The 10670-nt window shown below is 33.5% G+C and overlaps 2 long non-coding RNA genes across 3 annotated transcripts; one reads left to right on the forward strand and one right to left on the reverse strand.

Annotated features, from left to right (window-relative positions):
• Nucleotides 1-512: 512 nt before the first annotated feature.
• LOC130466037 (uncharacterized) lies at nt 513-4779 on the forward strand. The gene is made up of 3 exons (XR_008926056.1): nt 513-685; nt 810-981; nt 4533-4779. It is a non-coding gene; the product is annotated as an uncharacterized lncRNA (long non-coding RNA).
• Nucleotides 4780-7412: 2633 nt separating this feature from the next.
• On the reverse strand, nt 7413-10330 carry LOC130466038 (uncharacterized). 2 transcript variants are annotated; one of them, XR_008926057.1, is made up of 5 exons: nt 10178-10330; nt 9999-10093; nt 9630-9700; nt 8033-8132; nt 7413-7648 (listed from the first exon to the last, which is right to left on the reverse strand). It is a non-coding gene; the product is annotated as an uncharacterized lncRNA (long non-coding RNA). The 2 variants fall into 2 exon arrangements; XR_008926058.1 differs by having other exon boundaries at nt 7413-7654.
• Between the last annotated feature and the right edge of the window lie 340 nt (nt 10331-10670).

The following is a 10670-nucleotide window of genomic DNA, read 5'->3' on the forward strand; positions in this document are numbered from 1 at the left end:
GGCCAACAACATAGTGGATTGGTGGACTCATGGCCACCCGCGGTTTTTATCCCTTTCGGGTTTTCCGCGTCACCATCTCTTGTCTCGTCTCCCTTTATTTTCTGCCCTTTCACTAGTAGAAAAAACCCCTGTTGCAGCCCCCTTGTTGCAGCGTACATGTATAAATACGCTTCAACAACCAGTCGGTCAACGCGGGTCAAACCCTTTAAAGGGTTATCGCAGCGTACATTTTAGTTGTTCGCAGCAAATGTGTTTGTTGCAGCGTACAAAATAAAAGCCCGCAGCAACAACCCTTTTTGTTGCAGCGTACAATTTAAAAGCCCCCTGCAATAACCGGATAAAAAAATTTCAAAACAATTTATTAAGCCGCATCTCAAAAAAATTTCTCGCTGTCCTTTCTTCTTCGCGTGCCTTTCCCTACGTCGTCTCCTAAAGACAAACCCTAAGCCGGTCCTTTCTTCTTCGCGTGCCTTTCCCTGCGTCATCTCAAATTTCGAACACTCTTTCTCTTCGTTCCTCTGCATCGCCGGCCACCACCTCCTTCATGCCGACGTTGCTGGGTGGTTGCGATGGTTATTGCGTTGTTGTGGTTGATGGTGTTGTCCTGCCTCCGTGCTCGGCTTTCCTCTGCTTGTCGCCGCCAATAATGGTGGCCTACCAACACAACATCATTTGTAACTAATTGGTAAATTGATTTCAATTTTTCCCTCAATTGTTTTAATAAGTTCTTGATTTAAAATCGCAAAACCCTAACTAATCGATTCAATGTTCTTTTCCCCCTTGCTTGCGCCGCCCGTTCTGGTTGTTAGGTGACTACTAGCTAGCGCCGTCCAATTAGGGTGGGGGATTAGATCTTGCAAGAAAGGCTTCGTCGGAGATTCCAATTTTATGCCCGCCAGGGAACTCGGGGTCGCCTCTCTCTTCGTTTGAGCCGCCGCTACCGCCTTCTTTGCCGCCCTTAACGCCTCCGGCATCCACAGTGTGAGTTTGTTTATCTCGTTTCTTTCTTTTTGGAGTAAAATGTTGGATTTTTAGGTCAAATTTCATCAATTTGGGAATTCTGAAATTTGTTTTTAGTGAAAAATTGATAGTTTGCCAATTGGGTTTTTGATTTACATTGAGAATGATGATTTGGGTTGATTAATTGAAGGGTTTTAGTTTATTGTTTCAGCTATTTTTAATTTATTCTTATTAATTTTGTATTCAGGTTTAGTATGCTCGTTGATTGTTGTTTTTGGAAGAATTTGAATGCAAAGTTGTGAGATTTTTGTATTTAGTTTGTTGCATTGTCAACTTAGTTCTCATAGCTCAAGTGATCTTAGAAGAACATGGGTTGAATGTAGTCTAGGGGATGACAAGTGACAACCACAATTTAGTATTTGAATAATCAACTAGTCTCTATATCGTGATTTGGGACTCTTGAATCTGATTTTAGTCAACTCACAATTGAAGTACTATCCAACCTGAAAAATTGATGTACTGATAGAATGATAGATATACGTGTTCCTTATAGTTCTATGAATAACAAGAATTATATGGGTCAAGTTCAACGCAAAGTACATTTTTTTCTTCAATTTCTATACAGAAAATGCCTTATTTTTTTTAATGAAGGCTTGTCAATGTATAGCTTTGCTTCTAATTTGTGGTTTGCTTCAATGTATAACTGAACATAAAGGAAGGGGTTTAAATATAATCATACTACTATGGTGCTTTATGTTCAGTTGTATACTATCTGTAGTTCTGTACGGTTTACAGTTCTTTCATTGAGTTAATCTAGTAGCTCGATCATAATAATTGGCAGAGACTATAGTATAATGCTAGGGATATTTGTATTTTGGTATTGATGTTTTATACATTTGCAACATGAGAGGTGACATGAATTCAATAATGATTTTACATGCTGTAAGACATCTAACCCGGTTTTCCCCAAATGATTATTACATGATTCATATGATTATTTTTAACTTTTCAAGACTCAATCCGATCTATTATGCACATTTGAGACTTGTTTGGTCGTTATAGGTCATATTTAGGCTAAAATGAGACATTTTCGCTCCTAAGATTGAACTAAAGAATCTAATGACTCATTTGAAACCTTTTACATGATTAATATGCTTAGTTTTAAGTTTCTAAGACTTATTCTAATCTATTTATGCACATTTAATACTTGTTTTATCGTTGTAGGTCATATTTAGGATAAAATAAGGCATTTTCGCTCCCAACTTTAAAATAAAGAACCTAAGGACTTATTTTAAACTTATTACATGTTTAATATGCTTAGTTTTAAGTTTCTAAGACTTATTCTAACTACTTTTACACATTTAAGGCTTGTTTGGTCGTTATAGGACATATTTAGGCTAAAATAACATTTTCGCTCCAAACTATGAACTAAAGAACCTAAGGACTCATTTTAAACTTACTAAATGTTTTATATGCTTAGTTTTGACTTTCTAGAACTCATTCCAATCCATTTATGCATATTTAAGGCTCATTGTGTCGTTATAGGTCATATTTAGGCTAAAGTGCCATTTTCGCTCCCAACTTTGAACTTAAGAACCTAATGACTCATTTTAAACTTATTATATGATTAATATGTTTAGTTTTAAGTTTCTAAGACTTATTCTAATCTGTTTATGAACATTTAATGCTTGTTTGATAGTTATAGGTCATATTTAGGCTAAAATGAGGCATTTTCGCTCCTAACTTTAAAATAAAGAACCTAAGCACTCATTTTAAACTTAATACATGTTTAATATGCATAATTTTAACTTTATAAGACTCGTTCCAATCCATTTATGCATATTTAAGGCTCATTGTGTCGTTATAGGTCATATTTAGGCTAAAGTGCCATTTTCGCTCCCAACTTTGAACTTAAGAACCTAATGACTCATTTTAAACTTATTATATGATTAATATGTTTAGTTTTAAGTTTCTAAGACTTATTCTAATCTGTTTATGCACATTTAATGCTTGTTTGATAGTTATAGGTCATATTTAGGCTAAAATGAGGCATTTTCGCTCCTAACTTTAAAATAAAGAACCTAAGCACTCATTTTAAACTTAATACATGTTTAATATGCATAATTTTAACTTTATAAGACTCGTTCCAATCTATTTATGCACCTTTAAGGCTCATTAGGTCGTTGTAGGTCATATTTAGGCTAAAATGACATTTTCGCTCCCAACTTTGAACTTAAGAACCTAATGACTCATTTTAAACTTATTATATGATTAATATGCTTAGTTTTAAGTTTCTAAGACTTATTCTAATTTGTTTATGCACATTTAATGCTTGTTTGATAGTTATAGGTCATATTTAGGCTAAAATGAGGCATTTTCGCTCCTAACTTTGAACTAAAGAACCTAAGGACTCATTTTAAACTTATTACATGATTAATATGCTTAGTTTTAAGTTTCTAAGACTTATTCTAATCTATTTATGCACATTTAATGTTTGTTTTATCGTTATAGGTCATATTTAGGCTAAAATGAGGCATTTGCGCTCCTAACTTTGAACTAAAGAACCTAAGGACTCATTTTAAACTTATTACATGATTAATATGCTTAGTTTTAAGTTTCTAAGACTTATTCTAACTACTTATACACATTTAAGGCTTGTTTGGTCGTTATAGGACATATTTAGGCTAAAATAACATTTTCGCTCCAAACTTTGAACTAAAGAACCTAAGGACTCATTTTAAACTTACTAAATGTTTTATATTCTTAGTTTTGACTTTCTAGAACTCATTCCAATCCATTTATGCATATTTAAGGCTCATTGTGTAGTTTTAGGTCATATTTAGGCTAAAGTGCCATTTTCGCTCCCAACTTTGAACTTAAGAACCTAATGACTCATTTTAAACTTATTATATGATAAATATGCTTAGTTTAAGTTTCTAAGACTTATTCTAATATGTTTATGCACATTTAATGCTTGTTTGATAGTTATAGGTCATATTTAGGCTAAAATGAGGCATTTTCGCTCCTAACTTTAAAATAAAGAACCTAAGCACGCATTTTAAACTTAATACATGTTTAATATGCATAATTTTAACTTTATAAGACTCGTTCCATTCCATTTATGCATATTTAAGGCTCATTGTGTCGTTTTAGGTCATATTTAGGCTAAAATGACATTTTCGCTCCCAACTTTGAACTTAAGAACCTAAGGACTCATTTTTAAATTATTATATGATTAATAAGCTTAGTTTTGAGTTTCTAGGACTTATTCTAATCTACTTATACCCATTTAATGCTTGTTTGATCGTTATAGGTCATATCTAGGCTAAAATGTCATTTTAGCCTAAATATGACCTATAACGACCCAATGAGTCTATAGGTGCATAAATAGATTGGAACGAGTCTTAGATCGTTAAAATTATGCATATTAAACATGTAATAAGTTTGAACTAAAGAACCTAAGGACTCATTTTAGACTATTAGGACATTGTCATTAGTTTCTTGAATGTTAAAATGTGATATTTAATTTGTATTTAATCTAATGTTTAATTTAAATTTCTGTTTTTGTAAAGGTCTACACTCCGAGGATTGCGCCTTATGCGAGGAATTTGATGTGGTTCGTGAGCAATGGGCTAAGTTTTTTACCAACAAGTATTTATTATTGGCTTTAGCGCGCTTGATCGAGTTGGTTTAGTTGTTATAGAATAAATTTTATATTAAAATGTATGTTTATGTTGAAATTGGAACATATATTTAAATGTAATATGTGCACTTTGGTTTTGGGATATATAGTATACAAAACTCCAGTTGTTGTTTTTATATTTGTTATACAGGTTGCGTTATTCTATTATTGTTTTGACAGGTTTCTATATTTAGTGCAAGGCACTCTAGGTATCCCTAAACAAAATTAGAATTTTCCCGCCAAAAGTGCTTTTTTGCAGCGTACATATATGTTGTACGCTGCAACAAGGGAAAAAAATTTCGCAAAAATTCAGACTTGTTGCAGCGTACAAATAAATGTACGCTGCAAAAAATTGAGTAATTCAGACTTGTTGCAGCGTACAAATAAATGTACGCTGCAAAAAGTTGGGTCTGTTGCAGCGGGCTTTTATATGTACGCTGCAACAAGTCCAAAATTTTGCCAATTTTTTGGCACTTGTTGCAGCGTACATCTAAAAGCCCGCTGCAACAAATCACTTTTTGCAGCGAACATGTACGCTGCAACAAGTTCAGACTTGTTGCAGGCCCCCCAGTTGCAGCATACGATGTACGCTGCAACAGGGGTCTAAAAGCCCGCTGCAATAAGGGTTTTTTCTACTAGTGTTTATTTCTTGTCATTTATTTACTTTATTTAATCTAGTCGTTTATGTCCCAACCAAAGGTCGTCCATACGAAATTTGGCATAAACAAAGGGTATGGGCTTGATTTAGAGTCCAAAATCACAAAAGAGAATCATATTACATGGAATTTTAATTAATTGAAGATATACGATGATGATGTTGCAATGTTGTGATGAGGATGATGATCATTGAACAGGATGTAGCAGCATATGGAGAAAATGATGAAAGCCACCATTTTTTCCGGCTAGGTAGAGAAAGAAGCTAGGATGGGTATATAGTTGGATAAATTTTAAAGGAAAAAAACAAAATATTATAATGGACTAACAACACACTGCCACGTAGCTTGGTGACTTGCTATATCAGGGAGATGATCTGTTGGGTGCAATAAAATTTAATGGGGTGCAAAAGTTGGATTAATAAATAATAATCAAAAAGTTGGATTATTAACGTAAACTCGTCAAAAGGTTGGATTATCTAAAGTAAATTTTCCTTTTATAAAAAGAATATCTAAAAAATAAATAATATAATATCAGAATCTATTTAATCCCTAAACAAAAAACATCAAAATCTATTTTTATTTTGGTAATAAAATAAATCTGATATTTTTTTTAGGAAAATCAATAACGAAATCTAAGGCTCAATTTAGGAAAAATTACGATACTAAATCAATTAAAGAATATATAAAAAATAAATATTATTCCATAATATCATAATCTATTCTATTTTTGGTAATAATTATATAATACCGTATCAAATAAAATCTGTTTTATTTAAAAAACTTTCGGTAATTAATAATTATCTAATACCGTATCAAATAAAATCAGATTTTTTTTAAACAAAAATCGGTAAAAATAATTAAATTAAATTTGATTATTTTTTTTAATATATGTCAAAATTAGCTAATATCGGATAAATAACAATAATATTTTAAACTAAACGGTTATTTACTTGAAATTAAAAAGATTACTATTTAATTAATTATAGAATTAAAAAAGATTATTATTTAATTAATTATAAAATTAGATGGCCGGCGATATCGAGTGGTGGCCGGCGGTGATGGTGGTCGGAGGTGATGGTAGTGGCCGGATGATGTTGGTGGTTGCCGACGATGATGATGGTGGTCGGTTGATGGTGGTGGGAGAGATGATGGTGGTCGGTTGTCGGATGATGGTGGACGGATGATGGTGGCTGGCGGCGATGGTTGCCGGCGGGGATGGTGGCCGGCGGGGATGGGGGCCGGTGTGATGGTGGCCGGCGGTGATGGGGGCCGGCGGTGAAATGGACGGATGATGATGTCATTAATATTAAATAATTAATATTAAATATACGTTGGGTACTTTTTTTGCCTAGAGCCAAACAACCCAAAAAAGGATAAAATCAAGTGAACGGTCTAGATTAGATTGAGATCAATCGACGATCTAGATTTAATTAAAGGGGTAAGTCGTCGAATGTCGACGACCTTTACAGAAGCGTCGTGTTCCTTCTCAACATACTGTTGAGTCCACGACATATTTGTTAACTTGCGGGTTGTGCATTATGCACGAATAATTCCTAATTCAATTCACCTTGACTCATTCTACATATATATGCAGTGGCTTACATGAGCATACCTGTCATATGTAACTTAGTAAGCATGACTCAAAAGTCTACCCTGCACATGCGGTGGCTTATACTACTACATAAACGACCAAATGCAACGCCAAAAAACCGTTGCCAAATGGCCAAAAACCGTTGCAGTAGACTTATTCCAGCGGTTCATGAACCGTAGCTGTTGCGGCCGTTGCATTAGCTCTATTGCAACGGTTTATTATACCTAATGCAACATCTATTACAACGGTTTATTATACCTAATACAACGGTTCTCATCCACCCAAAATGAACCGTTGTAATAGCACCTAATGCAATGGTGTTTTGGACCTTGTACAACGGTCCTTTCATTCCACTTCAAACCGTTGTAGTATAGCTAATGCGACAGTTCCTGAAATCTATTGCAACAGTATCTGCGTTTATTAAACCATTGTATTAGATTTTTAGTGGGTCCTACTCCTACCATTTCAATTTTAATTTGATGTAAATTTTCTGAAGCTAAAATAAAATGCAAATTAATGATGATTAAAATTCAACTTTCATTAAAAAGATAAATAAATTTACATAATTATCCAATTATTATATACAAAACGAAGTACTTTAGGTAGTACTTTTATAAATAATCCAAAAAAATAATAACATCATATTTTACATTAGTTGAGATCACACAAGTATTTACCAAAAATCTAAGGAATTACACATGTAACCACTATAGAGTTAACTTCCCTCCTTGTTCAATAATCCATATTTTCTCCAGGAACCTACATCTCAAATATGTAGGAAATAAGAGCATTAGAAAGTTGTTTCAAACACGAAGTATTTCTTAAGCTACAACACCCTGTTAAAGAAAGTAGTAAAAAAATCCTAACTAAATGCAAAAAGAATTAGTAGCTAATGTTTCCCATCTTACAATATTTTTATCTTTTTATAATACTACAAAATGTCAAAGAACCAACAATATGCATAGGGGAAAGGTTTCCTGGTGCTAAAATGGCAATATCCATGATTCTATGACGCTTTACTTTTGAGATTTCACCAACAATATGCATAGGGGAAAGGTTTCATGCACATATTAATGTTATGTTTCTACAGCCTCAACATGGGGATATGGAATTTTATTTAAAATGGTGTAGCAGTTAACTCACCAGATATGTCTCTCTTGATTACCAGCTATCTCGGGGTGAAAAACCAAGAGAAGATGCTACTCCATCAGCAAGTAACTCTGATTTCCATTCAAATGCATCACTGCCAATTCCAAACAATACAAGTTTTTACTGTCATATGGTATCATACGTCAGAAAGGAAAAAAAAGAAAAGGCAATGGGAATTGCATTTATCTATAAAGAAAAAATGAAGCACCAATTACAGAAGCACATAGTGCTGCTCATATTCCACATCAAAGAAATGAACTAAGCTAAAAACAAAGCGTCAAAGTTCGAGCAAGGAGGACAATTGATTATAGGAAACTGCATAATGTCAAAGGCAATAATTCTCTTCCATCAGCTACTAACTTAGACTTTCATTTATAAGCATCATTTCCAAGTTCTAACACCAAAACACGAAACTGAGTTTTCTCAAATCATAGTTTCCTGTACCTAATAGAGAAGGCCATGCCAAATCTTTCGCTGTCTTTTAAATAAGTAGCAAGCACCAATTTCAGACTCATAAGGTGACATGAAGCAGAAGCATATTAGAAGAAAATATACGATGATAAGATATTTCGGCATGTAGTTGCAAGTACCAACACCCAGATATATTACTACAAATAGTGTCATTCATCACAAACGATAAGAATATAACTTTACAAAATGAGAAAAGGAACACAAAGTTAAAAAAGAATCTAAAGACTCATAAAGTATTGTCAAATTATTTCTCTTTGCCAAGTGATAGGAATATATACACCTTTCTTCATAGTTGTTGAGTTCATTGAATTGGTTTTGGGAAGAAAGTTGAATTCAGGGATTTATGGGAAATTAGGTCATAATGCGCACATTCTAGGATTACTGGGGTATTGCAAGCATATAAGTACCTGCAAAAACTAGGGTCGATCCATAGCAGAATTAAGGCCAAGAACTGGAAATGAGAGATGATGTTTGAGGTGCTTTCTTATTGATTGTAAACTTTGTATTCAACAAAATATAATTTATAGCCATGAAGTATTATATTCCAGTAAGCAAGCTAAGGAACTATAATTCATCAAAGGATAACTCCAAAACAATCAAACTACAAAAACAGTTGTTTAACCAACTATAATTCATCGAAACATGCATCCAAACAATTAAATCAACAATTTGATAAATCTAAAAATATCAAGGACTATTTCAGCTAAACAACCCACGAGAAAGATTTGAAGCCATTTCTTTTCCGAACTGAAACTCAAGAGGTTTTTCTTTTCCCTTATGATCCACCCACAACACCTTCCTTTTTAGAAAGCTTCACCACTCAATCATAGGACTACATTCACTATCATTTAGATACACAATCTAACATTCATCACCAATTTAAACATATATTCCAATCACGTTGTTATCAAGTGAATAAATGACCATCATGCATGATTCTAAAACTTATAACCAATTTTTTAGGTAACAAAAAACACTAAAACCTTATTGTGTGCAAATGATATCACATCCCTTTTCTATATGAAATAAATCAATTGGAACAACTTACCAAATATATATATAAATAAAGTAAAATTACAGCGTGAAAAGGAGAAAAAAAGCGTTGTTGCAAAATACTTACACATCCATGAACATCATTTCAGTTCAATCTGACCTGGCGGTCCCTGCGGATACTTCAAGGCGGAATGAATACTTCATATAAATGGATAAGAGATCATGAACAATATATTCCAAATCAAAAATTCAAAACCTCATTGAAGTTCTAATCGAATTCACTAGACGTACGAAACCCAATTAAATTAAAACCTAAAATTAAAACCTAAAATTAAACAAAATATGTTTAATTAAACAAAATCTGAAATCCCCAAAACAATCTGCGATACTAACTCAAATCGAATCAGGTTAACTTAGAAACAAAAAAAACCAACTGAAAATAAATCAATTTCCCAGCAAGATTAAGAAGTTGATTAATGGAATAGCAAGAAATTACCTTGTAGGGGTTACTTAGCAGCCATCAACTTACTCAAGTAGGGGTTACTTAGCAGCCATCAACAATCATTAACATTACCTTACAATCGATTGATCCTTCAGAGTACAAAAAAGTAGATGATATTAGGGGAATTAAAACTGAAAAAATGAAACTAAATAGGGAAGAAGAAAACAAACGACCTTGTAATCATAGAGAATCAAAAACAGGTGATGAGGTAGTGGAGCATGAACAACTGGAGTCTGGAGTGATGATGGAGTAGGAAGCGGGAGAGGCTTGAAGATATAGAAATTAGGGTTTTGAAAATTTTGTGAATTTCGCTCCTGAGGAAAAAGTTAACAATGTAGGAAATTTCCTTCAAAATAAAAAACAATAGTAGGCAATGTGTACAGTAGTGTCGTGTCATTTTATTTTTTTTCGCCAATCCCATTGTGACAGATGGCCATTGCAATAGCTAAAACTATGTTCCATTTGAGAGCCTATGGCAACGGTCATCTCTTAATCGTTGTATTATATCGTTGCAGTAAATGTCACCGTAGCAATTAACCGTTGCACTAGTCTAGACCGTTGCATAGGTCGTTGCAGTTGATGAAAGTGTTGCATTAGACCGTTACAATGGCTTTAACCGTTGCATTAGACCGTTGCTTTTGTTCATTTATGTAGTATACAAGAGCA

This window comes from Spinacia oleracea, chromosome 1, assembly GCF_020520425.1.
Source record: "Spinacia oleracea cultivar Varoflay chromosome 1, BTI_SOV_V1, whole genome shotgun sequence".
Classification (NCBI taxonomy): Eukaryota; Viridiplantae; Streptophyta; class Magnoliopsida; order Caryophyllales; family Amaranthaceae; genus Spinacia; species Spinacia oleracea.